This window comes from Helianthus annuus, chromosome 15, assembly GCF_002127325.2.
Source record: "Helianthus annuus cultivar XRQ/B chromosome 15, HanXRQr2.0-SUNRISE, whole genome shotgun sequence".
In the NCBI taxonomy this organism is placed as follows: Eukaryota; Viridiplantae; Streptophyta; class Magnoliopsida; order Asterales; family Asteraceae; genus Helianthus; species Helianthus annuus.
The window spans coordinates 171,124,678-171,145,431 of NC_035447.2; the positions used below are offsets into that span (position 1 = coordinate 171,124,678).

Below are 20,754 nucleotides of genomic sequence, written 5' to 3' on the forward strand. Positions count from 1 at the left end.
AAGGTTACACTACCACATTCTTTGAATATGCTAGGATAGTACCAAACCTTGCATCACCAGAACCAGTATTAATCTCCTGTTACATCTGGGGATTAATTGGAGAGATTAGGCATGTAGTCAAGGCAGCTAGACCTCAAACCATAGAAGAAGCTGTAGAACTAGCTAATACCTTGACAGATGAGCTAATCCGTACTAGGGAAGAAGATTAGAGGAGAAACTTATCCCAAAAGCTTACTCAAGAATTCCGTTCTAGAAATTACAACCGTAGGAATGTAGGTTCTACGTCTGCACCTTATTGCAAGTATTGCAAAAGGAAGCATTCTGGAAAATGCCCCATATACTGCAATTTCTGCAAAATATCAGGTCACAAGGAAGAAGATTGCAGGAAGAAAGCCAATAGCAGGGTATGCTTCAACTGTGGGGAACCAGGTCACATCAAGCCAAACTGTCCAAAATTGACTCCAGCTGCAAACAACAAGAACCCTAAAAATGCTAGAGCATTCGTTCTAACTGCAGATGAAGCCAAGATGATTCCAGACGTTATTGCTGGTACGTTTTTAGTTAATGATATTTTTGCTAAAGTATTATTTGACTCTGGTGCAAACCAAAGTTTTATTAATACTTCGTTTTGCAAACTCCTAAATCAATCATTAACTAAACTGCCACAAGAATGTCTAGTAGAAACCGCAAATGGAGAAACTGTTAGGATTTCTGAAATCTTGCAGAAAGCAAGAATAGAAATTTTTAATCAAAAGTTTACTGCAAATCTTTATCCAATGAAGCTGGTTGGATTTGATGTCGTGTTAGGTATGGATTGGTTAATAGCCAATAAAGCCAGTATTTTATGTGATCAAAAGACAATTCAATTAAAATCACCAAGAGGTGAAAAGATCACAATTAAAGGAGATAAACCCTTTAGATCCACTAAATTCATCTCTGTGATGAAAACTGCAAGTTATATAAGAAAAGGATCTATAGTGTATTTGATTTCTATAATCACTAACACTAAAGGAAAAGAATTAAAAGACATTCCAGTAGTGTCCCAGTTTTCAGATGTCTTTCCAGAGGAATTGCCAGGATTACCGCTAGACAGGGAAGTCGAATTTAGAATCCATCTGCTACCAGGGACATCACCAATTGCCAAAGCACCTTACCGTTTGGCACCCGCTGAAATGCAAGAACTGAAGAAACAGTTAGACGAATTATTGGAAAAAGTATTCATACAGCCAAGTTCATCGCCATGGGGAGCACCGATATTGTTTGTCAAAAAGAAGGACGGATCAATACGTATGTGCATTGACTACCGTGAATTAAACAAAGTCACGATTAAGAATCGGTACCCATTACCAAGGATCTATGATTTGTTTGATCAACTTCAAGGAGCTCGATTTTTCTCTAAAATCGACTTAAGATCAGGATATCATCAATTAAAGGTACAGGAAGAGGATATTCCTAAAACCGCATTCAGAACAAGGTATGGTCATTATGAATTTACTGTCATGCCATTTGGTTTAACCAATGCCCCAGCCGCATTTATGGACATGATGAACCGAATATGTAAGCCATATTTGGATAAATTCATAATTGTCTTCATAGATGATATTCTAATTTACTCTAAAAGTAAAGAAGAGCATGCAAAGCACTTGCACTTACTTTTAAGTTTGTTAAGAAAAGAAAAGATTTATGCTAAGTTTTCAAAGTGCGAGTTTTGGTTAGAACAGGTACAATTTCTTGGACATCTAGTGAATCATGAAGGAATTCATGTAGATCCAACAAAAATCGAGGCAATTACTAAATGGAAAACCCCTGAGTCACCAACCGAGGTTAGAAGTTTCTTAGGATTGGCCGGTTATTATAGAAGGTTTATTCGAGATTTTTCTAGAATAGCCATTCCTTTAACTAAGTTAACCTGAAAATCTGTTAAGTTTGAATGGGGACCAAAACAAGAAGAAGCTTTTAGAATCCTTAAGCAAAGATTAACCCATGCACCTATATTAGCATTACCAGAAGGAACTGAAGACTTTGTAATTTATTGTGATGCTTCTAAATTAGGTTATGGATGTGTGTTGATGCAACGCCAAAAGGTTATAGCTTACGCCTCTAGACAGCTTAAGAGTCATGAAGAGAATTATTCAACACATGATTTCGAATTAGGATCTATAATTTTTGCCCTTAAGAGTTGGAGACATTATCTTTATGGTAGTAAGTTTACCATATTCACAGATCATAAAAGTTTAAGATATGTTTTCGGACAAAAAGAGTTGAATATGCGACAAAGACGCTGGATGGAATTGCTTAGTGATTATGACTGTGATATCCAGTATCATGCAGGAAAAGCCAATGTGGTGGCTGACGCTTTAAGTCGAAAATATTATGAAAAGCCAAAAAGGGTACGTTCTCTTAAATTAAATCTACAAGTAGATTTAAATGAACAGATTAGAGAAGCACAAGAGTCGGTAATCAAGGAAGATACTGAAAAATTAAAAGGAATGATTAAGGAATTAGAACAAGGAACGGATGGAATTTGGAGATTCCATAAAAAAAGAACCTGGATACCTAAATTAGGAAACCTACGTCACCGTATATTAGAAGAAGCTCATAAATCTAAATATACAATGCATCCAGGAAATGATAAAATGTACCAGAATTTAAGGAAAAATTTCTGGTGGATAGGAATGAAAAAGGATATAGCAGCTTATGTTTCTAAATGTTTAACTTGCTCACAAGTTAAAGCTGAACATCAGAAACCCTCAGGTTTATTACAGCAATTAGAAATGCCAGTCTGGAAATGGGAATTGATAACAATGGATTTTGTTACCAAACTACCCAAAACAAGAAAAGATAATGATACAATCTGGGTGATTGTAGACAGGCTAACCAAATCAGCTCATTTCTTACCAATGAAGGAAACCTTTAGCATGGAACAATTAGCTAAATTGTATGTAAATGAAATCGTTTAATTGCATGGAATACCTTTATCAATTTTTTCTGATAGAGATAGTCGTTTTACTTCTCATTTTTGGTCAAGTTTCCAAAAAGCAATGGGAACCAAGCTAAATCTAAGTACCGCTTATCATCCTCAAACGGACGGGCAAAGTGAAAGAACAATTCAGACAATGGAAGACATGCTTAGAGCTTGTGTAATTGATTTCGGAGGTAATTGGGACGAACACTTACCTTTGATAGAATTTTCTTATAATAACAGTTATCACACAAGTATCAATGCTGCACCATTCGAAGCACTTTATGGACGAAAGTGCAGAACCCCAGTCTGTTGGGCAGAAATTGGGGAAAAGCAACTATCTGGACCCGAGATAATACAAGAAACAACTGACAAAATTATTCAAGTCAAGGAACGACTAAAAGCAGCACGTGATCGACAGAAGAGCTACGATGACAACTGACATAAGCCGTTAGAATTTCAGGTAGGAGACAAAGTATTGTTAAAAGTTTCACCTTGGAAAGGAGTGGTAAGATTCATCAAAAGAGGAAAGCTAAGTCCCAGGTATATTGGACCCTTTGAAATTATTAAAAGAATAGGGCATGTAGCCTATCAGCTACAACTGCCAGAAGAAATGGCAGGAATACATGATGTATTTCATGTATCTAATCTTAAAAAGTGTATGGCTGACAAATCACTTGTAGTACCTCTTAAGGATATAGAGGTTAATGAGCAACTCAAATTTGTAGAAAGGCCTCTACAGATTGAAGATAGGAAAATCAAGAATCTCAAGCACAAAAGACTAGTGTTGGTCAAAGTGAAGTGGGACTCCAAAAGAGGACCCGAGTATACTTGGGAGCATGAGTCAGAAATGCAAAAGAAATATCCACACTTATTCCAGTAGATCTCGAGGACGAGCTCTAAAATAAGGTAGGGAGGATATAACAACCCTAGTGTAAACCGATACCCTTATAAATTTTTCAACACCCTAATATATTAAAAAGGTCCCAATATGTCTTATATGCACCCCGCATGTAAAAACCGAAGCCCAAAGTAGATTATAATATATAAAATAAATAAAAACAATAAAAATTAAGTTGAGGCGGGCCGCATGGGACCTCACCTCAACTTAACGCGGGCCGCGCGAGGGTATAACTAGACTTTGCTTAAATCATTAGTTGACGCGGGCCGCGTACAAGCCCGTTTAAGTTTATGCGGGCCGCGAGCGTCCTAAAATCTGGCACAGCCCGGTGTGGCCACGTGTTCGATGCGTGGAGAGTCTATGCGATGACCGGGCCAAGCTACGCGTTGACTCTGTATTGACGCGGGCCGCGTAAGCTTAGCCCATTCTTAACGCGGGCCGCAAGAAAGACCGTTTTCAGCCTTATAAATAGAAGGCAACGGGCCTTCAGTTCCGACGCTCAAATCCTTTCTTTCTTTCTAAATTTCTGTAGTAGTATCACTATACTCGGGCATTATACCCCCCTAAATAGCGAGGTTCTGCTCCGTTGTAAGTATTATAACCCCTGGATACGTATTAGATACTCTGCCCGATTGATCTAGGGTTCCGTAACGGCTGTCGTGGTTCTGCCCGACGTAGTCGTTGGAATGCCGTCTCGGGGAGGGTATTACTAATGTTAAAATGGGTTATTATATTAACACACGTGCATTTGTGTAAATTATAGATTATTCCCAGGAAATCACTACTGAAAACCCTAAAATAGCAATGTGAGTAATCTCCTTTTTGTTAACAGTTTTTACAAAACCTTAACTTTTTTTACAATGCAATTTAGCAGTGATTGAGTCTTTGTAATTCTACAATTACTGCCGGTATGTTGGGGTTTTGTATACAAAATTTGAGTAACGTTACCATTGGACAAAGAGTTAGCCAATGCGTAATATGACCCTCTAGTCAGACTTGACACTACTGAATGAGTAATTGGGTAGATATAAACATTGTAATCGCCCTCAATACTGTTTAAATTAAATTCATAATTCTTGATTAAACTGAGATTCACTCACCAGTATTTTCCACTGACAAAACCTTTTTAAAACGCGTTTCAGGCAACACAATGTGAAAGCCAATTAGAAGCCAATTGGACAGCACTGAAGGCTTGGAAAAGTGGCTATAAAAGTTACCTAAATAAAAGAAAGCGTTTATTTCAATAAAGTGGGATTTATCCATGTAATTCAGTTTGTAATGAAAACTTGGGTTTTACCCATGTGTTTAATAGTATAAAAATATGGTGGTTTACTCTGATTTAATATTTCCTAACTACGGTCCTGATGAAAATTTCCGCTGCCAAATAAGCAATAACGTGATACCACCGCAACTGGTTCGCGGCCGCCCGTTCCCGGGAAATAGGGATCGGGGGTTGTGACAAAACACACTTCTCTTCTTCTCCCCCATGGTTTCGGCCAAAAGTAACACCACACACCACCACCATTTTGTTTCAAGCTCATCCAATCCAAGCTCCATACAAGGTGTAAGAAGGTGAATAACGAAGTGCGGAACCTTCGGAAGTTGAAGGACCTTCACCGTTTGCTTTTATCCGCTTGTTTTCTCCTCTTGATCATCCCTAGCCTTGGGCTAGTGGTAAGAGTCTTGATCCATCCATTTTAATTCTATTTTAGGTGGTTAAAAGATGTTACATAATGATAATCTTGAAGAACATGAAGAATCATAAGAAAGAAACTTGAACATAAGCATGAATAATGAAGTAACTAAGAGGTTTATGAGTTGTTATACTTGTTGATTGTTTGTAGAAATGATGTAGATCATCATATGACCTTGCTAGATCATGATTAAAAACATAATCTAGCAAGGTGAGAGGATGAAAGTGTTAAAGATGCATAGATCATCCTTACAAAAGTTATGAACTTGAATGAATATATAGTTTTCTTGAAAAATAATGATTAAGGTGAGTAATAATAATACTCGTAGATCTAAAGATTTATGGAGGATTTCTAAAGAAACCAAGCTAAAAATATAAGTTTTGCTAAAACTTGGTTCTTACGTAAACAAATCTTATTATTAGTGGTTAAACAAGTGTAGAAACACTTGTGTAACAAGAAGAATACATAAAGAAATATTTTTGAAAAATATTATTACAAGTTGTAAACATCTAAATCATTCAAGAATGATGTTTTTATATAAACAACCACACTTTAAAGGGTAACTAAACTTACTAAACACCGCACTAAGTTACTACGCGTTTTTACGAAAACTTAAGTTCATATTACTATGTAAAGTGCATTGTTTTTACACTTGGTAAGTGTGATATTGTTTAGTGAATTGTTATTGATTGTTGAATGATTTTTTTGAAAAGAAAATGATATGCTAAATAGCATGGACACCTCCATTTACAAAGGAAACTATGGCGAAATTTTCTAAAAATTCCAACACTTCGAAAATATTTTTCTAGACAAGTGTTTACTAGCATATTTTAAACTATACTTTTCAAATATAAACCTCGCCATAATTTTTGTTACAAAATACAAAGTGTCTGAGGTTGGTTTTCGTAAATGAAAGTGGATAAATATATACTTAGAATATATATACTAAAACACTTGTGTGAATATTTGTATACATCGTGGAATAGTTATATTATTCTAGGGTAAAATAATATAACTTAACATATACCATGAAATTACAACCCTAAAATAATACCAAAATTCCCACGGAATAAATATTTAAGTTACACGCTTGATATTGTGAAATCGTACACTAAAACGTAACTTACAAAATATTCCGGAATATACCATTACAATATATTTTTGGTAAATATTATTTTGGAAACGAAGGGAATGAAAATATGGTTTTTTGTAAATACTACCAAGTCACAACATATTTTCAACAAGGGAAAGTATTATTATTTTGGAAAGTAAAAATATGATTTTCGTACATATTACCAAGTATGTCATATTTTCGACAAAGAGAAAATATATTATTTTTGGGGAGTTAAAAATATATTTTCCTAAGTATATTTAGAAAATATATGATCTTTGGGAAAAAATATATATTTTCTTGGAAAACATTATTTTTGACAAATAACTTATATATATTTTCTAAGTGAGACTTGAAAATATATTGTTTTAGAAATATATTGGGAATATATTGGTATATTTTTAATTGGAATAATACACCGGAATACGACGCCAATGCATGGCTAAATACACACATACAAAGATACGAATACACATGTATGAGATACCCCCCATCCTTGGGAAGGAAATACGAAGTTAAAATACTTGAGAAGTACTAATGAAAAAATATTGTTTAACAATTATTCCAAAATGAAGTATAATTTAGAGTTAAAATAATTATTTTAACTAATAATTATAACTTGAAATAATATTGGGAACACAAGAAACGTAACTCAAAAACCTTCATACTAAGCAAAGGCACGGTCCGTTCGTCTAATAGATGTTAGTACACTGTAGGTAGTCGTGTTTGCTGAGGAGACTTGGGTTACACATATTGAAGACGCAACATTGTGAGTTCATGTCCCCCTTTTCTTTTAACTGTTTTCAGTTTTACAACTTCGGGGGTGAAATACATGTTACATACTGATTACAAACGTTTTATACATGGTATGTGTCACACCCCAACCGATGGCGGAATCATCGGGGCGCGGCACTGAGCGAAACAGATTGTTCAGAAGTTTCCACAACAACTATCATACAAATTCAGTTAAATGATACGTCCCATACCGTATCCCAAATAAATAACAAGTTATCATAGAAAGCAACTAAACAAGTCAAGCTGTTCCGACAACTCAGATTCTAATTATTACAAACCGGATTAAATATTGTTTGATGTTTCTAAGACCCCTATTTGCGGACCCCTCTGGCTACAGGTGCCAGTGGCAAGATCTACAGATAACTATGGCCCTGGAGCAGGTACGTGGGCAGGGACCATAGGTTACGGACTCCTAGAATCTTATTATTGCCTCGCTTCCCTAGCAAACCAACACATTAAACACCTGTCACATACGTTAAAATAAAGTCAATACATGTAATGTAAAGGTGAGTACACAAGTTTGATATAGCATATAGAGTTCGAATAGTTTACGCATAACCAAGCACGTACACAAGGGAAAACGATGCATGTAAATTATCAACGAGGGACCATCGATACCAACGAATGCGGGTTGACTGTCCGAGACAGTTCGCAATACATGATTACCACCGTAATCCATGCAAGTAATTGTCCTTAGCAACCCCCGTGGAAACGGGTGCTGAGTCCAAACTATAGTACTATGTTGCTAAAGCAGGTAGATAGCACTCCACGTGTAAACATAATAAACAGCAATCATTTAGTCAAGTAGCACATGCAAAAAGGTTAGCGTTCAAATAGTTTGTGTTGATTGTGATTTTGATAGTTTACGTATGTAACACCCAAAAGTGCTGAAAGCAAAAAGGGATCGAGTATACTCACAGTGGTTGATGTGGATTGAAGGGAGCACTGAGATTAGGTTAGCCTGAATAGTTTGATAATCATAACAATGAGTAACGCGAGAAAGTAAGAAATAGGTATTGGATCGAGTAGGCCATTCGATCGGACGGCTGGTTCGATCGGATGGGCTGTTCGGCTGGTTTGAAAGTCCGTTTGAACATTCCCATTCGATCGGCCGGCTGGCTCGATCGGCTGGTCTTTTCGAGTGGATTGTTCCTTCCTTTAATGGGAAAGATGTGTTTGTGCATGATGGTTTGAACTTTTGAAGTTTTTGCAGCATTGCCTTTCAAGTTGGCCGATCGAACGGTCTGTTCGATCGGTTGGACCAACCGATCGGTTAGCAACTTCAGTGGATCAGATTTGCAATGTGTCACTCGATCGGGTGGCATGCTCGATCGGGTGACATTCCAATGTTTCGAAAAGGTTTAGTGTTGAAGTGTAATATCTCATGATTCGATGAGTAATGTTTACAATCGAGTGGCTCGATCGATCGAACATCACTTCGTCAATATTACACTTGTGAGTTTGTGGGCCTAAGTGCTAGTCGATCGGTTAGCCCGGTCGATCGGCTGGTGTTGTTCGTTCGGTTGGGCTGTCCGATCGGACAGCCTAACCGTTCGGCCAGCATTCTGACCTGGTTAGCCTATCTCTTAACACTTGGTCATTCCCGTTATTTGGTGTGATTTTGGAGATAGTTTGATTACGAGTTGCACCATAAAACCTCAGTCTTTACTTGACTCACTGATTCGGGCAGGAATCACCCAAGTCCGGTCAGTAGGTGTTTCAGGACCTAAGTTTAACGTTCACCCGAAATCGGTAAATCTCATGGTAGAGTCCGAATCTTGAACCATGTGTTGTTTAGGATGATTTACAAATCGGTTCCAGCTTCGTTTTCACCAGTTTGAGTGTAAAAGAGTTGAAAGATAGATAGAACTCATCTTCCAATCCTTTTCCACCGTGAAATGTTAAGATCTTTGGTAGATTTTAGGTTATTTATGTGGAAATCGGTTAGATCTAAGCTATTCATGGTGGAATGATGTCAAAACTTAGTGTTCTTGAAGAACACCATGATGACATCACCCAAGAACACCTAAATCTTGGTGATTTCACGGTTGAAATCCAAGTTTTGAAAGATAGAAAGGTGTAGAATCGATTAATGAACAAAAACGTACAAATATTTGAGTGAAATACTTACCGGATTGAGAGAAATCTGAGATTTAGTGAGAAGAAGAGGCTGGTCGGCCAGAGCTTTTCCAAAAGTGGAAAGTTTGACAAAGACAGCCCTATTTATAGGCTTCCAAAAGAGGAAAGGGTCACCTGATCGAGCAGCATTCCTGATCGAGTGGGCTACTCGATCGAACAGCCTGTTCGATCGGCTAGCCTGCTCGATCAGGTTGCCCTGTTCGATCAGAGTCTCCTGTTTTGAGCGTTTCGCGACGATTTTCGATATTTCGATTTCGATGGATGATGAGTAGGGTAGGATAGAGTTTCTATTCAAATTACTTTTAGTGGTAGTCGGGACTATATCATACAAGCATCCTTACAACCTAATCTTCAAATTCGAATTCGATTGAGTTTGATTATCCTTCGAGTCTCGATTGATTTGATTGATTCACCACACACTTTAACATAAAAGTAAACATGCACAATTAACACGTAAGGCACACGCACACGTATAAAAGTACTAAAATCCCCACACTTGAGTTCGATGATTGATTTGATTAGCTTGATTACTGATTGCTTAACTTTATTGCATTGTTACTTCCTACTATTCACAGTCGGTCGTCGATTCGCGGTTAAATGATCGATCGATTAGTTTGATTATACAACACTTACTCAACATAATATGAAAATCAAAATGAAACTAAGATAAAATAATCTTTATTTATCTTTAATTCCAATCACAGTCAACACTTGACTTTGACTTTGACTTTTGGAAAACACGGGGTGTTACAGTATGATTAGCTAAGGAATGTACTACTAGATCACGTGAATGGGTAGGCTATTGTCTTAAGACCATTAATCCTTGTATAAGGACCGAGGGGCATGAGTGATAGATCTATTGGGTGTTGCGAGCCCCACCCATGGGCCGGCGAGTTGGCTGCATGTGGTGACTATGTCGTTCCGCCGGAGGGGCCGGTACGAAATACGCATACAGGTTTGAGTGCTTCCTAGGCCATGTCACTTATTAATGTATTAGCTACACATTAATTGATCTGTTTTTCCTTATTGCTACATACCAGGGACATACGTTTATACAGACATACTTTGCTTATTCATACACAGGAAGTGAGTTAGACAAAAAAAGAAGCAACTTGGACAAAAAGAAACGATACATGAACTCGCTCAACTTTTGTTGATGTTTTTTTTCAAACTACATGTATTTCAGGAAATTAAGTATGGATCTGGCGGGTGTTGGGGTTTCAAGTCATGTTAAGCATAAAGATGTCATCCATGGTCTTTGGGTTTGGTCAGTGTGCCTTACTCCTGGATGAGATACGTCTTCCAAACTTTGGTTACAACTAATATCTTTTGACGAGTCCTTAGTGAACTTTTACACAATTCATATGGTTTGTAAAACTTAAATTTGAAGTCTACGTTCTAGACAGTGTTGTTATGTTTTAAACTCATTTTATGGATGACAAATCTTTGGTTTTCTTCATATAGTTGTTTGATATGGTTGAATGCAATGATAACAAGAAAGTCACACCATAATCAAGCTTCCGCAAAAGTCAGGGTGTGACACTGTTTAGGTGAGTTTTTTTAATTGTGCCTAATTACTTGAAATTGATAAAATGCGGTTAACCTCGGCCAAACTCTAATCTATTAGGTTAACTTGGGCCGAGTTTGACTTAACAAATAAAATAAAACATAATTCCTATGTCTATCATATTAAAAATTGAATATCAGTTTTTGAGATACTACTATTTGAACATGTATTTATTATTTATATTGATATTCAAGTATTTTGTTAGAAATATTAGTAAACTTGTGATATTTCACACACACACACATACATACACACACACACACACACACACATATATATATATATATATATAATTTCACAAAAACTAATTTCTTTATAATTTAACATGTCCGAGTACTCTCCATCTACAAGTACTCTCAACTCACTAATTGACGACTCGGGAGCGCCTAATGACTTTTGAAACCATGCTATATATAGGCAAACATATCTGCCACAATGGCACTCTTTGTCACCGACATTTGCACCAACGATAGAGGCGCCGTTTACAGAGAAGTTGCCAACACAACCCTTATCCGAACATGTACCTTACGTAAAGGTCTGGCGACACACGAAGTGTCACCGGTTACAAAACAAAACAAATACATAAGAAAACAATTCTTCTGACTTCGATCTTCTATGTTTTTTCAAACAATGTCAGTATACATTGTTCTTATAAGTTCCAACATGTACTAACGAAGTTACAAAACTCATAACACCAAAAGCATCTATGTAAGTTGTGGTATTTGTGAACTAGGCAAACCACAAGGACCATCTGAGTAACTAACTCTGTAGACTATGATCTAATTATACCTCTAATTGATCTAATCTAGAGATGATAAAAGTACATGAGTCCGAAAAGTATACCCGGAACTTGAAACAATCTGGTATACCCGAAACCCGCTTGGTATGGAATTGGAAAAAAAACAATTTCATGGGCTTTGGATCAGGTGATACCCGACTTGATTGCCCGATACTGCATACTCGTTTGCCAAAATTTATACTTAAATAATTTGTATAACAGGATGGGGAGATAGATTGTGACGTTGCCCACCGTATCTAGTCTGGTTGGTGTAAGTGGAGAGCAGCCGCTAGGGTATTGTGTACAGGAGGTTCCCAACTAAATTAAAGGGAAAATTCTATCGGGTTGCAATTAGACATTCTATGTTATGTGGAACAGATTGTTGGGCTATCAAAAAGACGCAGGCACACAAGATAGATGTAGCAGAGATGAGGATGTTGCGGTGGATGCGTGGGCACACAAAGTCAGATTGTATGACAAATGAGGTTTTTAGGGAAAGGCTGGGGTGGCTAGTGTATCGAGTAAGATTAAGGAAGGAAGATTGAGATGGTTTGGACATGTGAGGAGGATGCTGCCGACGACACCAGTTAGAGTTGTGGTCGCCCTTTGTGTGGAGGGTAGGAAGAGTAGAGGAAGGCCCAATTTAACTTGGGATGGGCGGATTAGGCAAGATTTGATAGAGTTGCACCTTTCTGAGGGTAAAAGTTCGTGAAGACGTATGTTTAAGGTTAAGGATTTTTAGGAGAGGGTATTGAAATTATGAGCTTTTTGGGTTAGGGGTTAATATTTCCTACTTGTGTGTGTATGTATCTATTGCTTTAGGATGTTATATCTGTGTCTATTCTATTATGTTACTATGTATTTTGTGACTGGTAGATTTATATTGCTATATGTCTAGTTCAGATTGTTTGCATGCACTTTGGTTTTGAGTCGTGGGTCTTTTTGGAAGCAGCCTCTCTATCCATATGGATAGAGGTAAGGTTTGTCTACATCCCATCCTCCTCAGATCCCACCAATAGCTTTGATATTAATATGATTTAATGGGTACAGTTGTTGTTTTTGTTGTATACCTGAATCATATACTCCAAAATTTTTAATTATATTTTTCATTAACTTTTATTTAGTAATGTTTCATTCTAGTGCTAAATTTTCTTTTACGGATATATTATAATGATTCTATTTATAATTTATGCTACAAAATATGTAATTACCTTTTGAGAATTTATATTATCATGAACCTGAAAGGGAAAGGATTAAATAGGAAGTTTATTTTGGCTATGAAGTGTAGGAAGTAATAAGATTAAGATATGTGGCAACATTTAAAATAAAGAAAAAGGGTATTTTAGTCAATCCAACCTCTTTCTTCTTCCTTTTCAAAACCCAGTAACTTCAAAACCCACCATTTTCAAAACCCACCATCTTTAACCATTTCTTCACTTTCTATCTCAATAATCACTACATTATATTGCGATTTTCATCACCAATCAATGATTCAAACACCCGATCAACGTGTTTTTCAGCTTTTTTGAAGAAAACCCAGTTTAATTTCATACAAAATCTCGTTTTTTCCGGTGATTTTGAAGATAATCACTCGATTCGTTCGATTCGAGCGATGATAAGTGTTTCAATCATTCAAAATTTGTCAATTGTTGAAGAAATCACTTCGATCCATGTAAGAAATTCTTTAATTTCATTTTTACGATTTGGGTTTTTGATTTAGTCATTGCGTTTTACGATCTTGGCGGGGGTCCAGGGGCAGCGCCCCTGGTAGCGGGGTCCCAGGGGCGGCAGCCCCTGGCGGGGTCCAAGGGGCAGAGCCCCTAGCTGGGGTTGAGCTGCATCAGAAAAAATAATTTTCTGTAAATTGTCTCTAGAAACTGCATTCCTAAACTTCATCGGTTCAGACAGTTCACAGCACAGACAATTCACAGCACAGACAAAACTATTGTCATGGTTCAATGCGTTTTAGAGAGAACACTTTTTTTGGTGTTTTTAGGCAATTGCGTTTTAGAACTAAAACATTTTTATGTGTTTTCTGGCCATTGCGTTTTAGATAAACACATTCTTGAAGTGTTTTTGGTGCATTGCGTTTTAGGTAAAACACTTTTTTAGGTGTTTTCAGTCCATTGCGTTTTACAGAGAACACTTTCTTTTGTTTTTTAGGCAATTGCGTTTTAAAATGAGTCATTTTTAAGTGTTTTCTGGCCATTGCGTTTTACAAATAAGACATTTTTTGTGTTTTTGGTGCATTGCGTTTTAGGTAAAACACTTTTTTATGTGTTTTCAGTCCATTGCGTTTTAGAAAACAGACATTTTAAATGTTTTCTGGCCATTGCATTTTAGAAATAAGACATTTGTATGTGTTTTTGGTGCGCATTGCGTTTTAGGTAAAACACATTTTTATGTGTTTTTAGTCCATTGCGTTTTAGAAAGTACATTTTCTTTTGAGTTTTTAGGCTATTGTGTTTTAGAAATAAGACATTTCTTTGTGTTTTCTGGCCATTGTGTTTTACAGATAAGACATTTCTTTGTGTTTTTTGTGCATTGCGTTTTAGAAAAATGTCATTTTTTATGTTTTTTTTCATTGCTTTTTACGTAACCGGGGGTTTTTCTATTGCGTTTTACGCAACTGGGTTTTTAAATTTATTTTTTTGAAAATATTGCAATAGTATAAAAAATGAGGGGGAATTGGAGGAGAGAGAAACTATTGCCTTGCATTGACTAGAATACCCCTAAACAAACTCACGCACCTCTTTTCTTCCCTTCAATTTCCATCATTTAATCTTAGTCATTGATTAACTAAATAGATGATCAAGATCACTTACTAGCTTTCTTAGCCAAATAAATTTCCTATTGTATCTTCACTCTATCATCAAATACACCTAATTTAGATACTTCATATATATTATAGGCATGAGAACGTATATGTAGTTTATCATATTTCAATTTATTATGTAGTTTATCATATTTCAGTTTATTGTAGCTGATATAAACAAAAAAATATATACAATTAGAGGGGAAATAAACAAAATATCTTTGAAAATCATGAGAATCATTATTTAAAAAAAATAATGGGTAAACCCGATACACACAGACATTCTCGATACCTGACGAGTAATTACTCAATAAATACCCGGCAGATAATGAATTAGGTATAAAACATAATTTCACAATAAAATATTATATCAGAATTATCAATACTCTACCAACTAACATCACAACTCTAATATAACTATATATCTCCAATGATTATTATTATTTATAATATTGCAACATGTTAGTGCAATGTTGTGTTGTAAGTGTGGTTTTAGTTATGGTTTATGCTATTTTTAGTTGTACCCTTTCTTTGTTGTTTGTATATGTTTGTAGTATTAGAAATTATGTGAGTTTTATAAATTAATATATGATTGTTATTTTAAATTAAAAATAGTAATCATGTGAGATGCTAGAAAATTTGTACAACAAAACATGAGCTTTCTAATAATTTGCGTCTTATTTTCTGTAGTTTTATAAATTATAAGACTTAATACCGTAATCAATACTATATAATGAACCTAATCGATTTCAACTGAATTTTCCGCGTGTAATAAACCAGTTTCCGCCACCGTAATGAACTCAATACCATAATGAACCTATTCATCGAATTTCCCGCATGTAATAAACCAGTTTCCGCCACCGTAACGAACTGAATCGATTTCAACCGAATTTCACACGCGTAATAAAAAGAGTGTCCGCCGCAACACGCGGGAATATACCACTAGTTCATATTTAATTAACATGTGATTATTATCTTCAATTTGGCCATTCATTTCGTGTCCTTTGGGTAAACTAAAATGTTCTTTCCTTCTCAAGTTTAAAAAAAAATCAAATGAACTTTTTCAGGTTACTATCATAATATAGATTTGGTAATCATCTTAATGCCTTAATTATTCATAGCGAAATCTAAGAAAAAAAGGTTACATCATAACATCCCGACACGCACAGATTATCCATTTTGACCCGTTACCATTACCTCTTTTCTTGCAATATAACTGATGGTAGTGCAAGTCCAATTACTAGACGAGGACATATGCGTATGCCACCATAATCAAAAGCAACTAAATATCTATTTGATGCGACTACTTCAATCAGCAAATGTTAACCATAGTAAGCCATATTGCAAGTCCAATTACTAGTAAGCATATGAATAACTAGGTTATCACCCGGGTGCTACCCGGGTTGGAGAAAACTATTAAGAAAAATATCAAGTGTATAAATAAAATAAAAAACAAAGTCTGATGTTGCATAAATTAGTGATAGAGGGGATATACAATTTAAAGATAGTCGAGTCCCTTTGAAGATTCATATCCTTCGAGTTACCAAAATCTTTCTCTTAGTAAATTAAGTTCCCTCTAAAAAAACAACCAAATTATAAGTGTTATATACGTTTGTGTTTTTTTAGTAAGACTTTAACTTTCATATGTTATTTTACAAAAAAAAAAAAAAAAAAAAAAAAAAAAAACGGGTTGACCGGCCCGGGTTCACCTAGGTTATCACCCGGGAACTTCCCAGGTAGGAAAAATTAATTTATATTAATCGAATTATGTCACGAAATAAAATAAAAACACATGTTTTCAAAACCAACCGGAAAAAAAGGGGTAGATGCACGGTACCCTTAACCGCGGAAGTGATCCCACTTCCCAAGCTAGCGACCCGGATATATTCATCTAACTGTTCTCCAAAACATGTATGTTGTGTTCACCCTTATATTAAATTTCATCCACAATACTTTTTTCTTTGAACCAATAACCAAAACTCATCTTCTAAACAGTGGCGCTAATCGAAAAACGCCACTTTGCCATCTTTTCACTTCATACAGTTCATGCCATGCTTGTATTATCTCGTCAATGTCAAAACATAATCCTGAAAAGAAAAAAAAACAACCTTCAAGGTCTAAAATTGCTTCCAAAATCTTTTTGAAAATTATTCTAATAAATACAGTTCTAGGGGCAGCTCCATATATACACATAAACCAGTAGATTTTTCTCATGTTTGAACCCATGATCATAGGTTGAACCACAACTCATAACCAGTAATATCTTGACGGCTACAAGCTCGTTGTTTGGCATTACCCCTTTGTAAACAACTCCAATTCCCCCTTTACCAATAATGTTATCTTCTTTTAAATTATCAAGAACATTCTCATGATGAAGTCTAATAAAAAATTTCATTAACTCATTTTCATTCACGCATAAACACAAATAACCTGGTGTGCATTCAAAAAGATAAAAAAAATTAAAAAGTTTTAATACCTGAATGATTGTACCATTTTTACACGATTCCTCGTCGATTACGACTCGAGGCGGGTTCATTCTCCGGATAAACTTCTGATACTCATCTTCCATGTGTCGAGAGTAACTCGTACCTATAGTTTCTAAACAAATAAAAAAACCATAAGAATCACAAACATTTCATAATTTAATCATGAAATAGAGGATTTTGAAGCAAAAAAAAAAAAAAAAACTTACCAATTGCAGATATTGATGCATATGAGACACGTGACCTCTGTTTTCTTAATTTATCAAGGTTAAAACCTGGAAAAAACTTTTGAAAGCTATGAAAAAGGAATTCTTTGGATCAATAACAATCACATTATTACATCTATTTGATAAAGAAAACTCAAATTCAAGCATGCATTAACCCTACAATTCATAATATAGTCAAAATTAAATACTAAAATAAGAAAACAATATCACAAAAGTTTGCTTTTAGCAATAACCTTATAAAACTTCAAGACGCCGCCAATGACAAATAGATACATCTTTACCAGCACCCGTCTGAACTGTTTCCGAATACCTTGGGTTTATTCATGTTGTTAACGGTTAGATTTTCACTTTCTCCCTGACAATCACATGAAGTATTAGTTTGTTTACCGGATAATAATTCTACAAATACAATAACATTGGTAAATATTATGAATAAAAAAACAGTACAGCACCTGAGTTTATGGATCATATCATATGTTTTGGTTGAAAGTTTGTTTAGATTTATTGTTTATATATATCATATCGTTTTGTTTGCATATTCTATATGCCATATATTAATATATACAAAGATGTAATGGATTGTTCCATTGTTAAAAAAAATTAGTTATTTTTAGCTAGACGTAAATCATAGTTAATCGACCATAACCGACTCGCTATAACCTCTGAAACCGATTAATCAAAACCGTCATATTCGGTCGGTTGTGGTTATGGTTAAAACATAAGAAGTTAAGACATAAAAATAACCCGAATTGACTAATTGTTATAGAGGATGGTTCTTACTTATCATTGGACGGTTCATTCCTCATCACTTCTGGTGCCATCCATTCGGGCTGCAACAAAACAGCATGCCGTCAGACAACCGTGTAAAACTTTCATCGAGAAGTGCAGCTTCACTTTTTTTTTTAAGTAAAATGCCATTTTCCTCCTTGAGGTTTGGCCACTTTTGCGACTTTCGTCCAAAGCAAAGGTTTGTTTTTCGCATCTGGATCCAAAAGATTTGAAATCTTGCAATTTTCATCCGACTCATTTAACTCCATCCATTTTTTAACGACAAGTCAGGGGCATTTTCGTCACTTTAGCTATATGTTTTGTTTTTTTATATCAAAATGGCAAGATTAAATGAAGAAAAATACCCCTGACTTGTCGTTAAAAATGGATGGAGTTAAACGAATCGGATGGAAATGGCAAGATTTCAAACCTTTTGGATCCAAATGCGGAAAAATAAACCTTTGGACGAAAGTCGCAAAAGTGGCCAAACCTCAGGGACGAAAACGACATTTTACTCTTTATTTTATTTCTCGTGGGCTGGTAATGGTCTTAAGTTTGGAGATAACTTACAGTTCCAGCGGTAGATTTAGAAGACAGAAAGGTATGGTGTTTCATTTGTGACATCCCGAAATCACATACCTGCCATACATTCAATACACAAGTTAAACATTACACATAAAATAATATAAAACCTTAACAACTCTAATTCGAAAGGAAAGACCAACCTTAACAACCCAATTTCTATCGACAAGAAGATTTGGTGTCTTCAAATCCCGGTGCACAATCATTGGATTGCTAGTGTGCAAATAGTTCATTCCCTTTGCCTAGAAGCATTTCTTATAATTATTAAAAAAAGAATATAGAAATAAAAAGCAAAGTATAACACCAGAAGTAACATTCTACCACATCAAGAGCCATGTGCAGTCGCCTCATTTCATCAAGTTGGACATTAGAACGATGCAACAATTTAAATAGACTACCTCTGTATTAAAAAAAAACAAAGAGATAAATGGTTAGAAATAGTTGAACATGAGAAATACCGACGAGTGAGACGTCACCGTACTCGCAAGAGAGAACCAAATTATATATACTATAAATATAAATATGCTATTTTGCACTCCCTCCTTTGCTACAGGATCAACCAAAGCTCGTTAAGGCACCATCTGGATTTTGCATAGTTCTTCGACAGTACAACTATGGATGCCCTAGATTTGATTATTATCGTCTTTATTTCCGAAGTCAACCTGAACAATCAAACCTAAATGAACGATTTGTATTAGTTAAATCAAAACAACCTCCATTCTAGTTCCTATAACAAAAATTGCAAAAACAAAAAAAAATACAAACCTGCTATTAGTTAAGTCATCCAGTTCTTTAGCTGCTAATATAATCGCCCTTTCAATAAATTTCACCTATTTTCCATTTCTGAAATCAACTCGTCGAAACCCTCGCCGTCATCACCGGATAAGGTCACCTTAGTTGCTCCATACAAAATCCTGTTTCAGACCTTTCATAGAGCGGGTTGTAAGTCAGCAGGTGTTTTCATAACCCGCCAATAAGGTCACCTTAGTTGCTGAGATAGATGTTTTCTGTATATCTACAACGAATCTTGAATGTAACCACATAAAAACTTGTCAAACCATTCAATTAAGTCAACAACTTAGAAAATCTAACAAAACCCCTCATGTCATAGGTAGTGCTAGTGAACAAAGTCTGAATCTTCCACCCTCTCAGATGATAAGAATTTAGTAGGGTGATATATGGAATCCCTTTAGTTCGGACATAATTCAAATCGAATCCAATAGGTTTAAACCGGCCGAAATCAATAAAAAAGACTAAAACTTCATTGTGGCATATGATCGAGCAACCTATGTGCACTTCAATGCAATTAGTTTCAACATATAAATCAAAATATTAATATACGTAAATGCAACAAACCATAAAAGCATCCATTGAAATCTAAAAAATAAACCAAAAAGAAACAATTTAACATACCTCTAAACAAATACCACCTACAATTGATAGAATCAAGCAGACAATGGCTGAATGTTGTTCATGTAGTCTGAAAAAAGAGCAACAATCAGAAGTGAAGAATTAAGATACAGAGACAAAAAGAAACGTACCTGGATAGAAACAACTTTGAACAAAAACTGCTGGATAGAAACGTACCTGTTGAAATCGCTGGTGACAGAGTGGCGGCGGCTGTGGAAGAGGTGGACATGACGGTGAAAGCAAGAATCACAAATAATTCCAAAGAAGTATCGATCGGTTGGCTTGCCATTAGGGTTTCTTATAGGAAGGATGAAGAAAAACGAAAAAGAAAACTGTTCACCAAAAAGAATACGCCAAAATTCAAAATCATCGGCTTTTAATGGACGAACAAAAACCATAAAATAAAAGGGATCGAAAGAGAGATGAAGAAAAAGATATGTAGGAACAAGATGTGAATCTAGGGTTTTAGAGAGCGGCGTATGAGGGAAATGGAAGTGTCTCCATATTCACTTGAAAAAAGGG

General features: G+C 35.6%; 1 non-coding gene across 3 annotated transcripts; it reads right to left on the reverse strand.

Annotated features, from left to right (window-relative positions):
* Nucleotides 1-16,150: 16,150 nt before the first annotated feature.
* On the reverse strand, nucleotides 16,151-20,708 carry LOC110914418. Of its 3 annotated transcripts, XR_004880345.1 has the most exons (13): nucleotides 20,410-20,708; nucleotides 20,236-20,302; nucleotides 19,588-20,108; nucleotides 19,304-19,498; nucleotides 19,144-19,222; nucleotides 18,966-19,064; nucleotides 18,811-18,879; nucleotides 18,253-18,302; nucleotides 17,706-17,827; nucleotides 17,455-17,520; nucleotides 17,239-17,360; nucleotides 16,572-16,849; nucleotides 16,151-16,338 (listed from the first exon to the last, which is right to left on the reverse strand). It is a non-coding gene; the product is annotated as an uncharacterized LOC110914418 (transcript). The 3 variants fall into 3 exon arrangements; XR_004880344.1 differs by having other exon boundaries at nucleotides 16,600-16,849; nucleotides 19,588-20,302; XR_004880343.1 differs by having other exon boundaries at nucleotides 19,588-20,302.
* Between the last annotated feature and the right edge of the window lie 46 nt (nucleotides 20,709-20,754).